This window comes from Dermochelys coriacea, chromosome 2 (genome assembly GCF_009764565.3).
Source record: "Dermochelys coriacea isolate rDerCor1 chromosome 2, rDerCor1.pri.v4, whole genome shotgun sequence".
In the NCBI taxonomy this organism is placed as follows: Eukaryota; Metazoa; Chordata; order Testudines; family Dermochelyidae; genus Dermochelys; species Dermochelys coriacea.
Window position 1 is genome coordinate 125,674,410 of NC_050069.1, and position 23,217 is coordinate 125,697,626.

At 43.1% G+C, this 23,217-nt stretch overlaps 1 long non-coding RNA gene across 1 annotated transcript; it reads right to left on the reverse strand.

Moving 5' to 3' along the window:
* Positions 1-91: 91 nt before the first annotated feature.
* Positions 92-22,472, reverse strand: LOC122458798. The gene is made up of 3 exons (XR_006279072.1): positions 22,377-22,472; positions 18,772-18,778; positions 92-105 (listed from the first exon to the last, which is right to left on the reverse strand). It is a non-coding gene; the product is annotated as an uncharacterized LOC122458798 (long non-coding RNA).
* Between the last annotated feature and the right edge of the window lie 745 nt (positions 22,473-23,217).

Sequence of the window (23,217 nt, forward strand, 5' to 3'; positions counted from 1 at the left end):
CTACCACCCTCCCTATCCTAGGGCCTACAGGGAAGTAATTAGCATTAGGCCCTAGCAAACGTGGTTTTTTAATATATTTTATTTCTTTTAAACACACACACTCAGCTTCCCTGGGCTTAAAATAGTACCAATCCCTTCCCAAAGCAGCTTTGATTCAGGGGAAGAACACCTTGTCCCTTGCTAGAACATTGGAATAGGTAGGTAGAAGGCAGAAGAGTTCTCTACTGTATAACAGAGTCCCCTCAGCCTAACTTTTTCTCCAGTAGTTTCCCTCCTAAACCCAGCTCTCAATCATGAAGAGATGGAATGAGAAACCAGAATGTTCTCTAAAATTAAAACTGTAGAGTTTTTTGTTGTTGTTTTTTTTAAATTGGCAGAGAGTTTATAAACAAGTTTTTCAGCTAGGGAAAGTTGTCCTCCAGGTGAGAGCAACAATTTAAAAGATTATTAAATGCTAATTTCTGCTAACTGCCTGCTCCTAATGGAACAGGCAAGAAATGCTTTATCTTAAATGGCAGAGTAATAAATTATTGGTTGTATCTCAAAGTCCATTCTCGCATCACAAATTCTCATCACTAGTACAAAGAGGAATGTGTTCCTTGTTGAGGTTTCTAATTTAAAATTACCCTAATAGACTTTGTTGCTTTCTTAAATATATATGGCTAGTGAATTATGCAAAGCTGATGGAGTCCTCCATTCAAACTAATCCTATTAGCACAATGATACTCATAGAAATGTAATTTTAATCAGCCAAATTGATTCCTGTATTTAAGTTATCTCAAAGTTTAATGAGTGGTACACAAATGATATTCACACAGGGTTTTTCATATTCCAGCAGTAACTGGGGTTTTTAGCAGATGGGTGTTAAAGAGATAGATCTGCCATTGGGACATTGGCCCATTCAGGAAAAAAAGAGAAAAGAGAAAAAAACCCAGGAACTTATAGTCCATCTCATTCCCAGCCACTTATAATGAGTGGGAGGGGGCAGGCAGAAATGATGGAGGACGGGTAATGGAAAGAACTCAATGAAATTTAGCTTGTACAAAGTGTCTGGCAGATAAGCCTATTTAAACAACATGCACTGAAAAGTGACCCTTCATATCCTCAGGTTTCAGAGTAGCAGCTGTGTTAGTCTGTGTCTGCAAAAAGAAAAGGAGTATTTGTGGCACCTTAAAGACTGTCATAAATATAAAGGGAAGGGTAAACACCTTTAAAATCCCTCCTGGCCAGAGGAAAAACCCTTTCACCTGTAAAGGGTTAAGAAGCTAGGATAACCTTGCTGGCACCTGACCAAAATAACCAATGAGGAGACAAGATACTTTCAAAGCTGGAGGGGAGGGGGGAGAAACAAAGGTTCTCTCTGTCTGTGTGATGCTTTTGCCGGGAACAGAAAAGGAATGGAGTCTTAGGGTATGTCTACATTATGATATTAAGTTGAATTTATAGAAGTTGGTTTTGTAGAAAGCTTTTTTATACAGTCGATTGTGTGTGTCCCCACACAAATGCTCTAAGTGCATGTAGTCGGCGGAGTGTGTCCACAGTACCGAGGCAACCGTCGACTTCTGAAGCATTGCACTGTGGGTAGCTATCCCACAGTTCCCACAGTCTCCACCGCCCATTTGAATTCTGGGTAGAAATCCCAGGGCCTGATGGGACTAAAACATTGTTGCATGTGGTTCTGGGTACATATCATCAGGCCCCCCTTCCTCCTTCCTTCCGTGAAAGCAAGGGCAGACAATCGTTTTGCAACTTTTTTCTTGAGTTACCTGTGCAGACGCCATACCAAGGCAAGCATGGAGCCCGCTCAGCTAACCATCACCGTATGTCTCCTGGGTGCTGGCAGACGCGGTACTGCATTGCTACACAGCAGCAGGTTATTGCGTTTTGGCAGCAGACAGTGCAGTATGACTGGTAGCCATCGTTGATATAGTCCTGAGTGCTCTTTTAACCGACCTCGATGGGAGTGACTCAGCCAGATAATTTCCCTTTTAAGTTTCATCTCATGGCGATTGAGTCCTACTGGCAGTGCACTGTCTTTTAATCAGCAGCCAGCAGAAGATCATGGCCAGTCATCATACTGCACTGTCTTCTGCTGAGCACCCAGGAGATGACAATGGCTAGCGGTCGTACTGCACAGCCTGCTGCCAGCAAGATGTATAAAGATAGATGAAGTGTCTCAAAACAAGAAATAGACCAGATTTGTTTTGTATTCATTTTCTTTTCCCTCCCTGCGTGAAATCAACAGCCTGCTAAACCCAGTTTTGAGTTCTATCCTTGAGGGGACCATTCAGTTTCTTGCAAAGCCACCCCCTTTGTTGATTTTAATTCCCTGTAAGCCAATCCTGTGAGCCATGTCGTCAGTTGCCCCTCCCTCCATCAGGGCAACGGCAGACAATCGTTCCACACCTTTTTTCTGTGCAGAAGCCATACCACAGCGAGCATGGAGCCCACTCAGATCACTTTTGGCAATTAGGAGCACAATAAACACCACATGCATTATCCAGCAGTATATGCAGAACCAGAACCTGGCAAAGTGAAACCGGGCGAATAGGTGACGTCAGCGCGGTGATGAGAGTGATGAGGACATGGACTTCTCTCAAAGCATGGACCCTGGCAATGTGGGCATGATGGTGCTAATGGGGCAGGCTCATGCGGTGGAATGCCAATTCTGGGCCTGGGAAACAAGCACAGACTGGTGAGACCACATAGTGTTGCGGGTCTGGGATGATTCCCAATGGCTGCGAAACTTTCGCATGCATAAGGGCACTTTCATGGAACTTTGTGACTTGCTTTCCCCTGCCCTGAGGTGCAAGAATACCAAAATGAGAGCAGCCCTCACAGTTGAGAAGCGAGTGGCAATATCCCTGTGGAAGCTTGCAACACCAGACAACTACCGGTCAGTAGGGAATCAATTTGGAGTGGGAAAATCTACTGTGGGGGTTGCTGTGATGCAAGTAGCCAACACAATCAAAGATCTGCTGATATTAAGGGTAGTGACCCTGGGAAATGTGCAGGTCATAGTGGATGGCTTTGCTGCAATGGGTTTCTCTAACTGTGGTGGGGTGATAGACGGAACCCATATCCCTATCTTGGCACCGGAACACCAAGCCGGTGAGTACATAAACCGCAAGGGGTACTTTTCAATAGTGCTGCAAGTACTGGTGGATCACAAGGGACGTTTCACCAACATCAACGTGGGATGGCCGGGAAAGGTACATGATACTCGCATCTTCAGGAACTCTGGTCTGTCTCAAAAGCTGCAGGAAAGGACTTTATTCCCAGACCAGAAAATAACCGTTGGGGATGTTGAAATGCCTATAGTTATCCTTGGGGACCCAGCCTACCCCTTAATGCCATGGCTCATGAAGCCATACACAGGCAGCCTGGACAGTAGTCAGGAGCTGTTCAACTACAGGCTGAGCAAGGGCAGAATGGTGGTAGAATGTGCATTTGGATGTTTAAAAGCACGCTGGCGCAGTTTACTGATTCTGTTAGACCTCAGCGAAACCAATATTCCCACTGTTATTACTGCTTGCTGTGCACTCCACAATATCTGTGAGAGTAAGGGGGAGACGTTTATGGCACGGTGGGAGGTTGAGGCAAATCACCTGGCCGCTGGTTACGCACAGACACCAGGGCAGTTAGAAGAGCACAGGAGGGTGCGGTGCACATCAGAGAAGCTTTGAAAACCAGTTTCATGACTGGCTACAGTGTGAAAGTTCTGTTTGTTTCTCCTTGATGAAACCCCCCGCCCCTTGGTTCACTCTACTTCCCTGTAAGCTAACCACCCTCCCCACCTCCCTTCGATCACTGCTTGCAGAGGCAATAAAGCCATTGTTACTTCACATTTATGCATTCTTTATTAATTCATCACACAAATAGGGGGATAACTACCAAGGTAGCCCAGGAGGGATGGTGGAGGAGAGAAGCACCAGGAGGGGTGGTGGAAGAGGGAAGGACAAGGCCACACAGCACTTTAAAAGTTTAAAACTTTAAAACTTATTGAATGCCACCCTTCTGTTGCTTGGGCAATCCTCTGGGGTAGAGTGGCTGGGTGGCCAGAGGCCCCCCCACCGCATTCTTGGGCATCTGGGTGAGGAGGCTATGGAACTTGGGGAAGAGGGTGGTTGGTTACATAGGGGCTGTAGCAGCGGTCTCTGCTCCTGCTGCCTTTCCTGCAGCTCAACCACATGCTGGAGCATATCCTCCAGCAGCCTCAGCATTGAATCCTGTCTCCTCTCATCACACTGCTGCCACCTTTCAGCTTCAGCCCTCACTTCAGCCCTCCACTTACTCTCTTCAGCCCGCCACCTCTCCTCCTGGTCATTTTGTGCTTTCCTGCACTCTGACATTGTCTGCCTCCATGCATTCATCTGTGCTCTGTCAGTGTGGGAGCACAGCATGAGCTTATAGAACATTTCATCGCGAGTGCATTTTTTCATCTTCTAATCTTCGCTAGCCTCTGAGAAGCAGAAGATCCTGTGATCCTTGAAACACATGCAACTGGTGGAGAAAAAAAAAGGGACAGTGGTATTTAAAAAGACACATTTCATAGAACAATGGGTATACTCTTTCACTGTAAACCTTGCTGTTAACATTACATACATAGCACATGTGCTTTCGTTCCGAGGTCGCATTTTGCCTTCCCCCAGCGCATGGCTAGCCCCTCCACCCTCCCCACTCCCCATAGTTAACAGCAGGGAACATTTCTGTTCAGCCACAGGCAAACAGCCCAGTAGGAATGGGCACCTCTGAATGTCCCCTTAAGAAAAGCACCCTATTTCAACCAGGTGACCCTGAGTGATATCAGTCTCCTGAGGATAACACAGAGGGATAAAGAACGGATGTTGTTTGAATGCCCGCAAACATACACTGCAATGCTTTGTTCTACAATGATTCCAGAGTACGTGCTATTGGCCTGGAGTGATAAAGTGTCCTACCATGGTGGATGGAATAAGGCTGCCCTCCCCAGAAACCTTTTGCAAAGGCTTTGGGAGTATATCCAGGAGAGCCATGAATGCCAGGGCAAATTAATCATTAAACATGCTGATTTTTAAACCTTGTATAGTATTTTAAAAGGTACACCCACCAGAGGTCCCTTCTCCACCTGGTGGGTCCAGGAGGCAGCCTTGGGTGGGCTTGGGGGGTACTGGCTCCAGGTCCAGGGTGAGAAACAGTTCCTGGCTGTTGGGAAAAACGATTTCTCCACTTGCTTGCTGTGAGCTATCTTCCTCGTCCCCAAAACCTGCTTCTGTGTTGCCTCCATCTCCATTGAAGGAGTCAAACAAACGGCTGGGGTAATGGTGGCTGAACCCCCTAAAATGGCATGCAGCTCATTATAGAAGTGGCAAGTTTTGGGCTGTGACCCGGAGTGGCCATTTGCCTCTCTGGTTTTCTGGTAGGCTTGCCTCACCTCCTTAAGTTTCATGTGGCACTGCTTCGGGTCCCTGTTATGGCCTCTGTCCTTCACGCCCTGGGAGTTTTTCACAAATTTTTGGCATTTCAAAAACTGGAACGTAGTTCTGATAGCACGGATTCCTCTCCCCATACAGCAATCAGATCCCGTACCTCCCGCTCCATGCTGGAGCTCTTTTCCGATTCTGGGACTCCATCATGGTCACCTCTGCTGATGAGCTCTGCATGGTCACCTCTGCTGATGAGCTCTGCATGGTCACCTGCAGCTTGCCATGCTGGCCAAACAGGAAATTGAAATTCAAAAGTTCGCGAGTCTTTTCCTGTCTACCTGGCCAGTGCATCTGAGTTGAGAGTGCTGTCCAGAGCGGTCACAATGGAGCACTCTGGGATAGCTCACGGAGGCCAATACCATCAAATTGTGTCCACAGTACCCCAAATTCCGATTTCAGCGCTAATCCCCTTGTCGGGGGTGGAGTAAGGAAATCGATTTTAAGAGCCCTTTAAGTCAAAAAAAGGGCTTTGTCGTGTGGATGGGTGCAAGGTTAAATCGATTTAACACTGCTAATTTTGACCTCAACTCCTAGTGTAGACCAGGGCTTAGAATTTAGTAAATAATCTAGACAGATATGCGTTAGATTCTGTTTTGTTTAAATGGCTGATAAAATAAGTTGTGCTGAATGGAATGTATATTCCTGTTTTGGTGTCTTTTTGTAACATAAGGTTTTGCCTAGAGGGATTCTCTATGTTTTGAATCTGATTACCCTGTAAGGTATTTACCATCCTGATTTTACAGAGGTGATTCTTTTACTTTTTCTTCAGTTAAAATTCTTCTTTTAAGAACCTGATTGCTTTTTCATTGTTCTTAAGATCCAAGAGTTTGGGTCTGTGTTCACCTATGCAAATTGGTGAGGATTTTTATCAAGCCTTCCCCAGGAAAGGGGGTGTAGGGTTTGGGAGGATTTTGCGGGGGAAAGACGTTTCCAAGCGGGCTCTTTCCCTGTTATATATCCGTTAGACGCTTGGTGGTGGCAGCAATAAAGTCCAAGGGCAAAAGATAAAATAGTTTGTACCTTGAGGAATTTTTAACCTAAGCTGGTAAAAATAAGTTTAGGGGGGTTTTCATGCAGGTCCCCACATCTGTACCCTAGAGTTCAGAGTGGGGAAGGAACCTTGACAGAAACAAATTTATTTGAGCATAATCTTTCATGAGCTACAGCTGTCATCTCCGTATATTTTCACCCCCTCTTTCCCAATCCTCTCATTCCTTTGCTGTATTATCCATGTTTGTATTCTCTCTATTGAAGACAGAATTTCAGAAGATTTGGTTTAGACAGGCAGCCACAAGTTTATCCACATAGTCTAAAGGTTATTGGACTCTCCACCCTCTCCCACATTATATATAAAGAACAAACTTACATTTATATTAGGATAAATGGCACAAGAAATAGAAGCTGAAGTGGGGTATTCTCAGCTTTCCCAATGATGTCGAGCCTTCATGGTGCAGTAGTTACTTTTCCAAACAACCACTTTTGTGCTTTCTCCCAGGCTGCCCCTCAAACAGAGGAGGAGCTCTCTATAAATGTTGCCAAAACCCCCTCTTTGTCCTCCTTCAAATCCCTCCTTAAAATTCTCCTTTAACACAACGACTACAAAACACTCAACAGCTTCTGTGCTGACAAGTGTTTTTCATTTGTTACCATATGCTCCCCTTGTCTGTTTGTAGTATCCATCTGTTGTCTCTTGTCTTAGACTACAAGTTCCTTGAGGTAGGGACTGTTCTTTTGTTTTGTTTTATAGTGCCTAGCACAATGGGCACCATGTCTATGATTGGTGGTCCAAGGCACTACCACAATACCCTCCCCCGCCCAACCAACCGCCCAATCAGCAAAATAAAGTGTATATGCTTGAATAATTCAGTCCGCCATCACTTTCCAACTCCAAAACTTTGGCATTGGGCTCTGACAAATCAGTCCAATTCCAATACTAGCAAACACTAACAAATAAATCATTACGGTCATCAATGTCACCACCACTATTACTGCAACTTCTGTCAATTCCCTGACAATGACTAAACCCAAATGACTCAAAGATTAAGTTCTCAAGTACAAGCAGCTGATTAACACATAGGAGGGTTCACAGGAGTTAGTGAAAAACACTAAACCAAATAAAATAAAAATTAAACAAACAAGAACTCTCTCTTCTGTACTATTGTCTCCTATGGATGCTAGCATGTAACAACAGTAGCCAGTCTACTGGCCTGGCACCTGGAAGTTACCAAAACAGATGGCTGATAGGATAATTTATCCTGTAAATCTGTTTTACATCAAAAGCCTGCACCAGAATGAAGGCTTTAGGATTGACTGGGATTATACTCAAAGGACGTCTTCCCCATCATGGTTCCCTCTTAAAGAATCATTAGACTTTAATAAAGAGGAAAGTAACAAAAAATTAAAAAACAATTATCTTCCGATTTCAAGTCCTCCTCTAGCAATTATAAATGTTGGCAAACGTAAAGAAAGAGGAAGTGTAGTTGTACCAGTATTCAACATGAGCCAGCAATCCCTGTATTCTTATCCTCTGCTACTGACTCACTTTGTTCCCTAGGTCAAGCTATCTAACCTTTGTCATTTCTACATCTGTAAGAGGAGGATAACAGAAACAGAAAAATCAATGTTTTGAGCTGTTCTAATTGTAATACTTACCTCTCAGTGATGCATTGTTAACTTTGGCCACTTTTTTGAAAAATTTGGATTGTGATTTTGAGTGATTCAGTTTTTAGGTCCCCAGCTTGAGGTCCTTTAAACCAGACTTTCAGACGTGTTGAGCATCTGCAACTCCCAGCAACACGAGCGGAGTTGTGGCTGCTACACACACTCCCCAACCATACAGAAGTCTGATCCGGCAAAACGAATGGCAAAAGCCCTTCCTGCAAATGTGGCAAATCCCAAAATTTAGGACTCATGTACTCCCCTTTGTACGGGGCAGGGGGAGAAGTAGAGAAAGGAGAAAAAATTACCATTAGGAGAAACCCACACTGCCATCCTTAACTGTTTCATTTCATGTTTTATAAGCCTTCTCTTGTCTTGTGAGAGGCAGAGATTTCTGTAAGAAATGGACTTAATCTGCAGCTAGGGGGATTTAAGTTAGATATAAGGGAAAAAACTTTAAACTCTGGAATAGGAAACATAGGGAGGTTGTGGAATTTGCAAACTGGATACAATTAACTTAGGCTTGAATAGAGACTGGGAATGGATGAGTCATTACAAAAAGTAAAACTATTTCCCCATGTTATTTCTCCCCACCCCCCCGCACTGTTCCTCAGATGTTCTTGTTAACTGCTGGAAATGGCCTACCTTGCTTGTCACCATGAAAGGTTTTCCTCCTTTCCCCCCCCCCACTGCTGGTGATGGTTCATCTTAGTGATCACTCTCCTTACAGTGTGTATGATAAACCCATTGTTTCATGTTCTCTGTGTGTGTATATAAATCTCCCCACTGTATTTTCCACCAAATGCAGCCGATGAAGTGAGCTGTAGCTCATGAAAGCTTATGCTCAAATAAATTTGTTAGTCTCTAAGGTGCCACAAGTACTCCTTTTCTTTTTGTGGAATCACTGTTACTGGAAGTTTTTAAGAACAGATTAGGCAAACACCTTTCACGGCTGGTCTAGGTATACTTAAACCTGCCTCAGGCCATGTCTACACTACCCGCCGGATTGGCGGGTAGTGATGGGTCTATTGGGGAGCGATTTATCGCATCTAGTGTAAACACGATAAATCGATTCCCGATTGCTCCGCCATCGACTCCGGAACTCCACCACAGCGAGAGGTGGAAGCGGAGTTGATGGGGGAGTGGCAGCCGTCGATCACGCGCTGCGAGGACACGAAGTAAGTGATTCTAAGTCGATCTAAGATACGTCAACTTCAGCTACACTATTCTCGTAGCTGAAGTTGCGTAACTTAGATCGATTCCCCCCGCAATGTAAACCAGGCCTCAGTGTGGTGTGGATGAACTAGATGACCTCTTGAGGTCTCTTTCACCCCTACATTGCTATTATTTCTATTTCTATGTACTGAGTGACCTCAGCTCCCACTGTGCTAGTAGATGCTGTGAACTTGGACTGAAGATTTTTCTGCTCAACTATTAAAAGCCACAAATGCTATACAAAGCTCACTTTAGAAAAGCCACATATGGCTTCAGACAGACAAGAGCTACCATGCTGCAGTGGAGGGATGCAGTTGTTTACGATGAGGAGTTATTCAGTTGTGGGACTGACAGGAACATTAGCAGTCTGTCCTTGACCTGCCTCCCTGGATTGCTCTACTGTGTTTCAGTACTACTATTCCCAGTAGCATCCCCAAAAGTAGTTTATATTTTGAAAATGCCCCAGTAGAGACCTTTCTTATGGTCAGGTCTACCCTAGAAACTTTTGCCAGTGTAGCAATGTAAGTTTAGGTGGTGATTTTGTTTGTTTGTTTGTTTGTTTGCAATGTTTGTGTATGGGCAGAAGCTCCCTGGAGTAAATGCAGTTATACCCCACATAAAAGTGCTCTTGCCAGTATAGCTTATTGTGCTCTCCAACTGGTATAAACTATGCTGTCAAACACTTTCTAGTGTATACCTGGCCTAAATTGTAGCTTCATATTAATTTCCTCCTGAAGCCTGATGCTAGCAGCAGCTTTGAATGGAGGCTGAAAATGTTTTAGGGCAGTCAAAAGGTCCATGACCTTTTCCAGCTCCAGTTAATTCAACATTCTTAATTGCTTTGTTAAATAGTTAAATGAAATACCCTAGTCCAGTGCAACTGCTGAACAAGTCTGTTTTTAAAGAAAAGGTTTAATATTTGCTGAAAGTCATGAGTCACTGGGCTCTAACATGACGTTAATGAAGGATTCAGAAAAGGTTGAATTAAACAGCAGGATAGAAAGGAGAGCTATGCAAAGAATGGGGTATGCATAATTAGAGTTGCAGAGCATCTCATAACTCACTGCCTGATATTTACTGTTATTGTTCTTTCCACAACATTAGCTGTGGGAAGGGAGAGAAAGATTAATCTTTAGAATTTTACCAGCTTACAGTTCCAAGGTTTTTTTTTTTTAATTCATGCTTGCTCCATGACTGGTTTATCTCTACCAGTCCCTCTGCCTAGCTCCTCTCTTGGTGGTAAATATATTAGGATGATTAATTGTTTCTTTGTTGTGATCCAAGCTTCAGTTTATGTTTGTAAAACAAGCAAGCAACACTCTGAACGGCTAATCAGATTTGTAAATGATTTGTGGTTTTTATGATGAAAGCATAAAATTTCCCAGAGTCTCAAGGCAAGACCTTAATAAAGATTCAGATATAGGGGCCATTGCCAACTCATACCGTTATGTCAGTGGCAGCCATTTATATTCTAAAATAATTTTTTTCCAGTGACATTTTCCTGATACTAATTGTTAGGATATAGATATTCAGGCCTGTCTGTAAAGGCCTATACTCTAAGAATTTAGGTGTATTCTTATCACTTGGCTAGTTATAGAGGTATAAAAGAAAAAATCATAATCTAGTGTAAGGTCCTTCTCTTACTGTGACAGCATCCTGTCTGGCAAGAACTCACTTATCAATAGCTGGGATGTGAAATCCTCATTTTTGTGTTTGTTCTATCACTTAGTCCCCATTTCCCAATTGTTTGTCTGTATAATCTCTGTCTGGTTCTGTGATTGTTTCTGTCTGCTGTATAATTAATTTTTCTGGGTGTAAACTAATTAAGGTGGTGGAATATAATTGGTTACATAATTATGTTACAATATGTTAGGATTGGTTAGTTAAATTTCAGGAAAACAATTGGTTAAGGTATAGCTAAGCAGAACTCAAGTTTTACTATGTAGTCTGCAGTCAATCAGGAAGTGTGTGGGTGGGGGAAATGGGAATCATGTTTAGCTAAAAGGGGAAATGGGAACAGGGACACAGGTAAGCCTCTGTGGTGTCAGAGCTGGGAAGGGGGACACTAAGGAAGGAAACTGGAATCATGCTTGCTGAAAGTTCACCCCAATAAACATGGAATTGTTTGCACCTTTGGACTTCAGATATTGTTGCTCTCTGTTCATGCGAGAAGGACCAGGGAAAGAAGTGGGTGAAGGAATAAGCCCCCTAACACTAATGGTTTATGGTATTAAACCATCCCCGGAGGAGGGTGATATTTTTGTACATTATATTCCTATTAAACAGAAAAGGAGTACTTGTGGCACCTTAGAGACTAACAAATTTATTTGAGCATAAGCTTTCGTGAGCGACAGCTCACTTCATCGGCTGCATTTGGTGGAAAATACAGTGGGGAGATTTATATACACACACAGTAAATATAAAAAATTCTAGGGTAGACCTGACCATAAGAAAGGTCTTTACTGGGGCATTTTCAAATTATAAACTACTTTTGGGGATGCTACTGGGAATAGTAGTACTGAAACACAGTAGAGCAATCCAGGGAGGCCGTTCAAGGACAGACTGCTAATGTTCCTGTCAGTCCCACAACTGAATAGCTCCTCATCGTAAACAACTGCATCCCTCCCCTGCAGCATGGTAGCTCTTGTCTGTCTGAAGCCATATGTGGCTTTTCTAAAGTGAGCTTTGTATAGCATTTGTGGCTTTTAATAGTTGAGCAGAAAAATCTTCAGTCCAAGTTCACAGCATCTACTAGCACAGTGGGAGCTGAGGTCACTCAGTACATAGAAATAGAAATAATAGCAATGTAGGGGTGAAAGAGACCTCAAGAGGTCATCTAGTTCATCCACACCACACTGAGGCCTGGTCTACATTGCGGGGGGAATCGATCTAAGTTACGCAACTTCAGCTACGAGAATAGTGTAGCTGAAGTTGACGTATCTTAGATCGACTTAGAATCACTTACTTCGTGTCCTCGCAGCGCGTGATCGACGGCTGCCACTCCCCCATCAACTCCGCTTCCACCTCTCGCTGTGGTGGAGTTCCGGAGTCGATGGCGGAGCAATCGGGAATCGATTTATCGTGTTTACACTAGATGCGATAAATCGCTCCCCAATAGACCCATCACTACCCACCAATCCGGCGGGTAGTGTAGACATGGCCTGAGGCAGGTTTAAGTATACCTAGACCAGCCGTGAAAGGTGTTTGCCTAATCTGTTCTTAAAAACTTCCAGTAACAGTGATTCCACAAAAAGAAAAGGAGTACTTGTGGCACCTTAGAGACTAACAAATTTATTTGAGCATAAGCTTTCATGAGCTACAGCTCACTTCATCGGCTGCATTTGGTGGAAAATACAGTGGGGAGATTTATATACACACACAGAGAACATGAAACAATGGGTTTTATCATACACACTGTAAGGAGAGTGATCACTAAGATGAGCCATCACCAGCAGCGGGGGGGGGGAGGAGGAAAACCTTTCATGGTGACAAGCAAGGTAGGCCATTTCCAGCAGTTAACAAGAACATCTGAGGAACAGTGGGGGGGGGGGGAATACCATGGGGAAATAGTTTTACTTTGTGTAATGACTCATCCATTCCCAGTCTCTATTCAAGCCTAAGTTAATTGTATCCAGTTTGCAAATTAATTCCAATTCAACAGTCTCTCCTTTGAGTCTGTTTTTGAAGTTTTTTTGTTGAAGGATAGCCACTCTCAGGTCTGTAATCGAGTGACCAGAGAGATTGAAGTGTTCTTCGACTGATCCTAAAAACTAAAGCAATGGACTATGTTGTCTCAAAATTATACAAAAATATTAGAAATTAACATTTTCTGTCATGTGTCACCAGGGGATATTTACTAAAATATTTGTTATATAGAAGACCACCACAATAAGTTTACAGGTTTCTGTTCATGAACATTTCTTTTTTGCTAATCACAATATTTCAGGTTGATCTATGTGTAACAGGATATTGCTGTGTCTGAAAAAGATTGAAAAGGCAGCTTTCATAAACATACAGCCTAAAACAAATTAAGAAACAAAGAAGTCTTTCACAGTCAATATATTGAAACATCACATTCCCCACCCCAATGCTACTGAGCAGCACAACTCAGTGCTGCCTTGACACAATTATGCTTTCCCGGCCCCTTGATCCGCAGCCACATCTTAGCAATTCACAAAAATCACTTCCTATCTGGAAGGTTGTCCACCATCCATTGGTGCCCCCAACCCATCTCCATTTCTTGGGTAAGGGGAGCTGAAAAGCAGGTATCAAGGCCTGACACCAGCAGTGTCCTGGTTGGTATGCAGCTCGCCTGTGTTGAACCAGATCAACTTTGGTCAGTGGGAGGGTGTTTAGTCCCCACATGGACAAAGAAGGGGCCAGCGAGGCCCAGGCAGCATGGCTAGCCCCAGCTCTGCAGCTCTGTCAATCATATATGATAGGCAGGAGGCTACAGTCAGAATGGGGGAAAGAGGGGGTGAAGAAGCAGGATTGCCCTAAGCAGCAGATTGCAGGAGTGACTCTCAAAGATGTGGAGGGAACTCCTAGTCATGAAACCTTCACCTGACCCTGATGAGAGTACAGCAGACTCACATGGTAAGACACTCAGGCTGAGCCTGTCTCAGAGACCCAGCCAGAGGGATTTCTCCAAACACATTGCACTAGGGCTGAGTTGTTGACAGCACTATAGACTCACCCCCCCACCACAGTTTTGTTGGGCCCATCTTAGAAGATGTGGGGGTCTGACTTTCATTTTGATCCCCCAGCCAAAGAAACTTAAGGAGGCCCACAAAGGGCATATTCCATCCTCCTCATCCTCACCCCCTCAAAGAGTGGGGAAGTTGTGACCACCCAGTGTAGATAACTGGGTGTGGTCAGGTTCCCCCAGCTTCCTGAGTGAGGTGGGGGAACCTGACCTGCGAGAATAACCACCAAGCACTCTGTTAGAGGAATTCCATAGCTCTGCCCTTCTGTGTGAAGAGTTGCTTGCAGGGCTCATCAGCACTGTTTGTGCTACTTTTTCTGCCATACAGTAGCACCACAAAGCATCCCAACAGAGGATAGATGACTGAACAATGTATTTTGGTGCAGCAGACAAATCCACAAAAGCAGGGGTCACTTCTGCAAAATGCCTTCCACGTCTCCCATGAGGACTTCTTTCCTCTTCTAGCAAAGGCAGACAGTGTAGCAACCAGTAAGAGGCATGAAACACTGGTGAAGCCTTTGATTTGTTTAGGCCAAGCGAAGAAGCTATTTCATGAGAAGGTATATATCAAGTTAGGGTGACCATGTGTCTGGTTTTCTACTGGAACACCTGGTTAAAAAAGGATCACAGCCCACCTGGCTGTGCCTCTGTGTAAGAGCCGAAGGGGAAACATGCCCGCTGCTTCCGAGAGCCGCCTAAGATAAGTACCGCCCGGAGTCTGCACGCCCTCCCCTGCCCCAGTTTAGTGATAGAGGGATATAAGCCTTGGAGCTCCTCTTGACTCCCTGTCTTCTGTTGCTTCTGGTCTGGGTCTTGAAACTCTTAGCAATGTAAACATCCCACACTACAACACTGCAGCTGTATCTTGAGCTATAAAATGTAAAAGCTTTCAATGGCATAGTCAAGTGCGTTGCTAGCAACTGGTTTCAACATGTTTATGAGAACTGTCCCATCAAAAATTATTGCATCAATTGCTGGAACACTATCTTTCAATGGAACATAGCCATCCAGAATAGCCATAAGGCCAGATTTCTTGGCAAGGTGTAGTTTTCCAATCTGCAACAATGAAGGAGGACATGCCTGATTCTCATGTTGAAAGAAAAAGTTGCCATCCCATGTTTAGCAAGCTTTGAGAAGAAGGAGCTGCAAGTTGGTCTTGGAGATCTCTCTTATAGGTAGTCTGCTGAACAATGGGAAAGGAGTACTTGTGGAACCTTAGAGAATAACAAATTTATTTGAGCATAAGCTTTCACGATGACGTGAGCTGTAGCTCATGAAAGCTTATGCTCAAATAAATGTTAGCATTTAAATAAATAAATTCGCAAAAAGAAAAGGAGTACTTGTGGCACCTTAGAGACTAGCACAACTGCTACTCTGAAACCTGAACAATGGGAGTTTACCATGCTTGATAGGCTCTGTTAATGGCTTAGTTTTGTTTTGCAATCCTTTACAAATGTAGTGTATTGCTGCTGCTCAATCTTCTCAATCTCCTTAAGACCGATAATCGCAGCAGGGTTTACAATGTCTTTGAAGTCAACATTCTCTTCCAAGAGAAGGTTGTCCATATCTGACCTCAACAAGTGCCTTGACATGTTGTTCAAAAGAAGCAGGGACCCTTTTCACCATGATTAGAAGCATGCTCATGGTGCTTTGTGTTAGCCCCTTTTTGACACTTCTTGCCCCACTATCAACCACCACCGAAGAGCCTCTGGACTTTGAGTTAGACTAACAGCTCCACCATTCCATTGATTATGGCATTATTTTGCTCATGATCTTGGTCAAGTGCAATTACAGAAAAAACACAGTGTCTTGCCAACTGTGAAGTTTCCCTTGAGGGGCTCTCTAGCTCTTTCTGGATGCACTATCAGAAGACTTACTATATCCCAGAAGTGAACAGGCACCCAAAAAGCGTAATTAGTATGACCTAATGCAAAGAACCAGGGTAACAACTTTCCAAGGCGTGCGACGTAGAGAACAAAGTACATGCCTAGTATATGTGACATGGGACACTTGGAGGGAATCAGCTGCTCCTTGGGAAGATATTTGTGCCTGAAAAAGGGCTTCCATCCATTCACTATCAGCTAGTCAATCTCCATCAGCTTTAGACTTGCCATTTCCAGATGAAGACCACCCAGCATTGTGACATGTTTGTCTTCTCCATACCCACCAAGCCAACTCCACTGTATCTCTTTGGTTTGGTGAAAAGGGGCTGATCCACAGTGATCACTGGCATTTTGGAAGGATTTAGGTGTTGTACAGCATTCCTTATCAGATCCATGGTGTGACAAATCATTGCCACAGACTTGAATCTGGAGAGAGGGCAAGAAGTGCAGTGATGGCTGGGGCAAAGTCTAGCCCTGGATGTTTGCTAGCATGGTAAGCTGCCCAGGAAACATCAATCTTCATTGAATGTATCTAGACTTGCTGCTTGCCTTACTTGTTAAAGCCACCTGCATTCTTCTTGCAGGCCTTGGGTAATCAGTTGGCAGTCAGTATTGATTTCACCAATTGTGGCAGGGATGGGAGCATTCAGGATCAATGGAGGGATAATTGTGTAAGACTCGAAAATGATGATATAGTCCTGTTCATTGATGCTGCAGTCTCACAATCCAGGGTGGCAATACCATTGAGAACTTCCTCCACTGGGATATCAGTACTGGGATGCTGATATCCCAGTTCTTGAATTGAGTCTATTGCTGTGGACTACATTGTTTATAGCTTCAGTGGTGAACAGACCACCATGAAGTTTTAAAAGGAAAAAGTACATTCTCATCCTCGAAAGCATTGGCATGCACTGTTTGCTATGATGGTAGAGATGGACAACCCAAGTTTAAAGAAGATACAGTAACTCCTCACTTAACGTCTGCCCAGTTAATATTGTTACGTCGCTGATCAATTAGGGAACATGCTCGTTTAAAGTTGTGCAATGTTCCCTTATAATGTTATTTGGCAGCCGTCTGCTTTGTCCACTGCTTGCAGAAAGAGCAGCCCGTTGAAGCCAGCTGGTGGGGGTTTGGAACCAGGGTGAACCGGCAGCCCCCCTATCAGCTCCTCTAAGTTTCCTGTGTGGCAGCCGCCCAGCAGGCTATGAATTGCCGGGCAGTTTAGGTGTCTATCCCTCACTGCCATGTGCTGCTCCTGCCCTCTGCCTTGGAGCTTCTCCCAGGAGCCTCCTGCTTGTTGTGCTTGATTTCAGGGTGTCCCGCTCCCCCCGATCCTGTATCCCATCTACACAGAGTGGGGGTGGGGAGGATGACACAACAGGGCTCAGGATGGAAGGAGCTTGCTGGCAGCAGCTGCTGTCTCAACTTGTTGATCTACTTAAAATGGCAGGGTACTTAGAGTGCGGTCAGCGTACTTAAAGGGGCAATGCACGTCTCTGTCTGTCTCACACAAACACACGGTGCGTGTCTCTGTTTCTCACACACTTACATCCCCAGCACTTTGGAAAGTGGAGGGAGTTGTGCACTTCATTGGGATAGTGTGGGTTCATCAGCATGTTCAGTTTCCTCAGGGAATGTTCAGAGCCACTGCCATGTGTCTATTGTGTCTCCTCCCTCCATTTGTGCTTCCGTGTAGAGTGTGAGGCTACATTAACAATGTGTTAACCCTTGAGGGCTCAACTGAGTGCTAGTTCATCATTTAGCAGCAAGGCATTTCCTGGGAAATATCCCACCCTCTTCCACCCTCTGACTCCACCACCTCAACCAAGCTTCACAATCATCATTGCTATGTACAGTATTAACTAACTTATCCTGTACATACAATGGCTTTTGCCTGGTGGAAAAAAAAATCCTAGAACCTAACCTACCTATTTATATTAATTCTTATGGGGAAACTGGATTTGCTTAACATCCTTTTGCTTAAGTAGCATTTTTTAGGAACATAATACAACGATAAACGAGGAGTTACTGTATGTACTGGATCATTTTTTCATGTCTGTGCCTGAAGTGCCAAACCAACATAGATTGGTAAAGAGACTTTTCTAGTTTTGCTGTGGTACAAACTTTCTGTTCTTTCACGGTGAGAGATGTGGCTGATGTACTGCAATAGTTATGACCAAAGTAAGGGTAGCTGGATTAATAGAAACTGGGTTTTAATGTTTGGATCATCCAATATCATGGACATCAGTGACAACAGTGATTCAAACACAGATTCTTTAAGCTGGTCTTATTTGAAATATGTTCCATATTTGCTGGTTGGAACAGATAAGGGGTTCTTCATCACAGTTTTCCTCACATGCTTCTTGGAGGTCATGTTCAATATCCTGATTGAAGGCAAGCAGCAATTTCTGTCATTCTTTATGTGCTTGGAGATCTGAAATGTATGAAAGGGGATTCTAGTTCAAGGTTGAGAAGGCATCTAGTCAGTATCAACCCCAGCCTTATAGACATTTTCTAATTTAAAGACTGGAGCCACGTCTTCAGTGTATGCTACCAGTTCAACTAAGGCAATCCCATGTTAACATCATCTCTGTATTGTTTTTCCCTCTGTTTTCTTATCCCTGACTTTGTTGCAGAGACATCAAACATCTTGCATGATACTTGGCCTCTTTGGCTACTAAAGCCCCTGCACTTAGTTTTTTGAGCAAATATGAGCCTTGTGGCTGAAGTGCACATCTGCAGACTTGACTATCAATACTGAGGGTTGAAGCTTCATGGAGGTCTTCTACAGTGAAAATTAATATAGCATCAGAAGTATGTTTCTTTTTCACTTTTTACTGAACACAGAAAAACTTTCATATTTAATTCATTTTAGGCTGCATGTTTATGTAAGCTGCCTTTTCATTCTTCGAGACATAACAATATTTCAGACTTATCTATGCATAACAGGATATTGCTAGGAAATAAAAATGTAACAATATCCTTATGGTGTTATTTTTCTATCATTAATATTTTAAGTAAATATTCCCTGGTGACATTACAGAGCATGTCAATTCTTAATATTTTTGTATGAAGTCAAACCATTGCAATTCACAGCTTTAGTTTTTAGGACTCCTAAGACAATAGGAATAACTGTACAAAAAATACACTAGAATAGTTTAATAAATACCATAATCATTCAGAATTTACAATGGCTGCCATAGCCAATATGGCATAAGTTGGAAATGGCCCCATATCTGAAAAATCTTTGTTAGATCATGTCTTATGTCTCTAGCAAATTTCATGCTTTTATAAATCCCACAAACCCCTCCCCCCCGTTAATCTGATCAGCTGGTAGATTCCTTTTTTTCCTATGAAAGTTAACACCCTGTAGTATATGGACTAAAATCTGGTCCTACTGAAGTTAATGGGAGTTTACCATTGATTTCAATGGATTCAGAATTTGGTGACAAAGCAAAAGACAATGCAAAGATAATATATTAACATTTAGGCCTTAAATAGAACATTACATCTACAAGATGTGTTGTGAAAATTAGTTAATATATGTTGTCAAGGCTAAATCCCCACTCTGGCACTTTGAGTGAAGAAGGTGGGGGCCCACAAGGACTCTAAAAATTAATACTGGCCACTCCAGGCTTGTATTAAACTCTCAAGGTTACAGCTTCTCTCTGACCTTGGATGGGTAAATGCTGCCACAACCCAAGTGAAAAATCCCTTGAGAACCCAGGAAGGTGCACTTGGGAATTCCTTCCTGTGCGGTACCCTCAAGCCCTTTTACGCCCCCATCTAGGGAAGAGCTGAGAGAGAAAAAACAAAAAGGAAATCAGCTGTTGACACCAGCTAATAAAAAAAAAAGTGCACAAACCTCTTAAGACACAGAACTCCAATCCTGTTCTTAAAAAGGTAAATTTTATTAAAAAGAAAGAAAATACATCTGAAATCTCAGGCTATTGCTAGATTTAAAAAGAGCAAATACAAGAATAGTTTTCTTGAGGTCCAGCTTAAAGGTTACAAGCAAAACAAAAGCACCTGGGGTTAGCACAGAGAAATCCACAAGCCACAAAGAAATAAAAGAGATAAACCTAATCGTGTCTTCCTCGAGATTTCCTGATCTACTTTTATATCTGGGGTTTCAAATGAGTAGTTTGATACAGATCATTTTTCATACCTGGCTCAAAGCTTCTTACAACATCACTGCTCTGTCCCCCTCTCCCCAGGAGAACAACCACAGACAGACAAAGGGGAAGTTTTTTCTCAGTTTTAAGCCTAGTCTTCCATTGGCTCTTTAGATCAAGTGCCCACTCATTTCCTCTTACCTATGCATAGCAGTGAGACTTTTTAATCCTTTACAGGTAAAGCAAGTAGAGAACAGCTACTAAGAGGGGTTTTATAGCTAACTGGATGGCTGGGTGTCCATAACAGAGAGCTACCCCTTCCCCTTTATTTATCACATATGTGCATACTCTTAGGTATGTAATTCATAGAATCATAGAATATAAGGGTTGGAAGGGACCTCAGGAGGTCATCTTGTCCAACCCCCTGCTCAAAGCAGGACCAATCCCCAACTAAATCATCCCAGCCAAGGCTTTGTCAAGCCTGACCTTAAAATTTCTAAGGAAGGAGATTCCACCACCTCCCTAGGCAATGCATTCCAGTGTTTCACCACCCTCCTAGAGAAAAAGTTATTCCTAATATCCAACCTAAACCTCCCGCACTGCAACTTGAGACCATTACTCTTCATTCTGTCATCTTCTACCACTGAGAAGAGTGTAAATCCATCCTCTTTGGAACCCCCTTTCAGGTAGTTGAAAGCAGCTATCAAATCCCCCCTCATTCTTCTCTTCCGCAGACTAAACAATCACAGCTCCCTCAGCCTCTCCTCACAAGTCATGTGTTCCAGTCCCCTAATCATTTTTGTTGCTCTCTGCTGGACGCTTTCCAATTTTTCCACATCCTTCTTGTAGTGTGGGGCCCAAAACTGGACACAGTACTCCAGATGAGGCCTCACCAATGTCGAATAGAGGGGAACGATCACGTCCCTCGATCTGCTGGCAATGCCCCTACTTATACATCCCAAAATGCCATTGGCCTTCTTGGCAACAAGGGCACACCGTTGACTCATATCCAGCTTCTCATCCACTGTAACCCCTAGGTCCTTTTCTACAGAATTGCTGCCTAGCCATTTGGTCTCTAGACTGTAGCGGTGCATGGGATTCTTCCGTCCTAAGTGCAGGACTCTGCACTCATCCTTGTTGAGCCTCATCAGATTTCTTTTGGCCCAATCCTCTAATTTGTCTAGGGCCCTCTGTATCCTATCCCTACCTTCCAGCATATCTACCTCTCCTCCCAGTTTAGTGTCATCTGCAAACTTGCTGAGGGTGCAATCTGCTCCACCTTCCAGATCATTTATGAAGATATTGAACAAAACCAGCCCAAGGACCGATCCTTGGAGCACTTCACTTGATACCGGCTGCCAACTAGACATGGAGCCATTGATCACTACCCATTGAGCCTGACAATCTAGCCAACTTTCTATATACTTTATAGTCCATTCATCCAGCCCATACTTCTTTAACTTGCTGGCAAGAATACTGTGGGAGACCGTGTCAAAAGCTTTGCTAAAGTCAAGGAACAACACATCCACTGCTTTCCTGTCATCCACAGAGCCAGTTATCTAATATAGAAGGCAATTAGATTAGTCAGGCATGATTTGCCCTTGGTGAATCCATGCTGACTGTTCCTGATCACTTTCTCTCCTCTAAGTGCTACAGAATTGATTCCTTGAGGACCTGCTCCATGATTTTTCCAGGGACAGAGGTGAGGTTGACTGGCCTGTAGTTCCCCGGATCCTTCTTCTTCTCTTTTTTAAAGATGGGCACTACATTAGCCTTTTTCCAGTCATCGGGGACTTCCCCCGATTGCCATGAGTTTTCAAAGATAATTAACCTATAACTTAAGGCTGGTGCAGTGATATTCTATAGCAATGGGATCTTGTGCTTTGTATAGTTTGATTAGAAGTGCTGTGAGTTAAAACTGGTTCTAAAACAGGAAGACTAAGCATTTTGAGTGTATGGGCATTACAGTGATGGTGAACTGTGGAGGGATCTGCCATACTAACGTGGCACACGCACACACAAGTAACAGATGCAACATGCTTCCAAATGGCTGCATCTGGGACTAGATTTTTCCAAAGGGCACCTGGGAAATGTGCTGATTCAGCAGCTCACAAAGCCATCATAGAAGGACTTTTATGGAGCAATAGGGTAAAAAATTTTTTAAAAAAATCAGTCAGCTAAGAGCCATATTTTTAAAGATATTAGACACCTAAAGATGCAGTTGGGTACCTAAGCGCCTAACTTCCATTGATTTCAATGGGACTTAGGCACTGTTGTAAACATCTAATTATCTTTTAAATAGATTTGGAAGGATTAGATTTTTCCATCCTCACACAAATATTTCTATCAATAATAATTGAAATGTACAGAGGCAAAGAAAGATGCTGCTGGAGAACTTAAGAGTTTAATTAAAGGATGTTTACATTGTATGTTTTGATACAACGTTGACAATGTGTCTCTGAATGGTGATAACACTTTAATGCCAGTAGGCGTTGTGATTTAATAAATAAATAGTCAGACCTCACAAAAATTTTCCACAACTCTACAGAATAGAAAATAAATGCTTAAAACTTCTAATTTTGTGCAATTGTGTAAAAACAGATCTACAAATTAAAAAAATTGAATTCTGCCATGCCCACTTTTAAGGTATGGCCCCTAGAATTCTAATTCCCATTTGACTTTCAATGGGACCTAGACTCTTAGATCACTAAACAGCTTTTGAAAAGCTTACCCCTGTGTTCAAAGTTTGACTCCCTTATGCTGAAATCCCTGGAAAAGTCAAACAGTGATGGTACCATAACCTGCCCTTCCCTAATTTATGAAATTCGTCCTATATTAAATGTCCTGAGCTTCCAATTACACTTTTTTGTGGAAACATTGGAATTAAGCCTTGACTTTTATGTTTTTTTCATTATGTTCTCCATATGCTGCTGGGTTGGAGACTGGCATTAATCCTTTCCTACCAGAGTTGTTTGTTCACACTTAACCTTTATTTGTGCTCTGGCTGGTAGTCTATTTTATAAGGAGTTTGATTTTGTATATAGCTAGTAGCTAACTTTTTTCTCTTATGTTTGGAGCTAACCATTTAGCATTGATTGAAATGAATTGGTATCCCTGCTTTTAGAGTAGCAGCCGTGTTAGTCTGTATTCGCAAAAAGAAAAGGAGTACTTGTCCT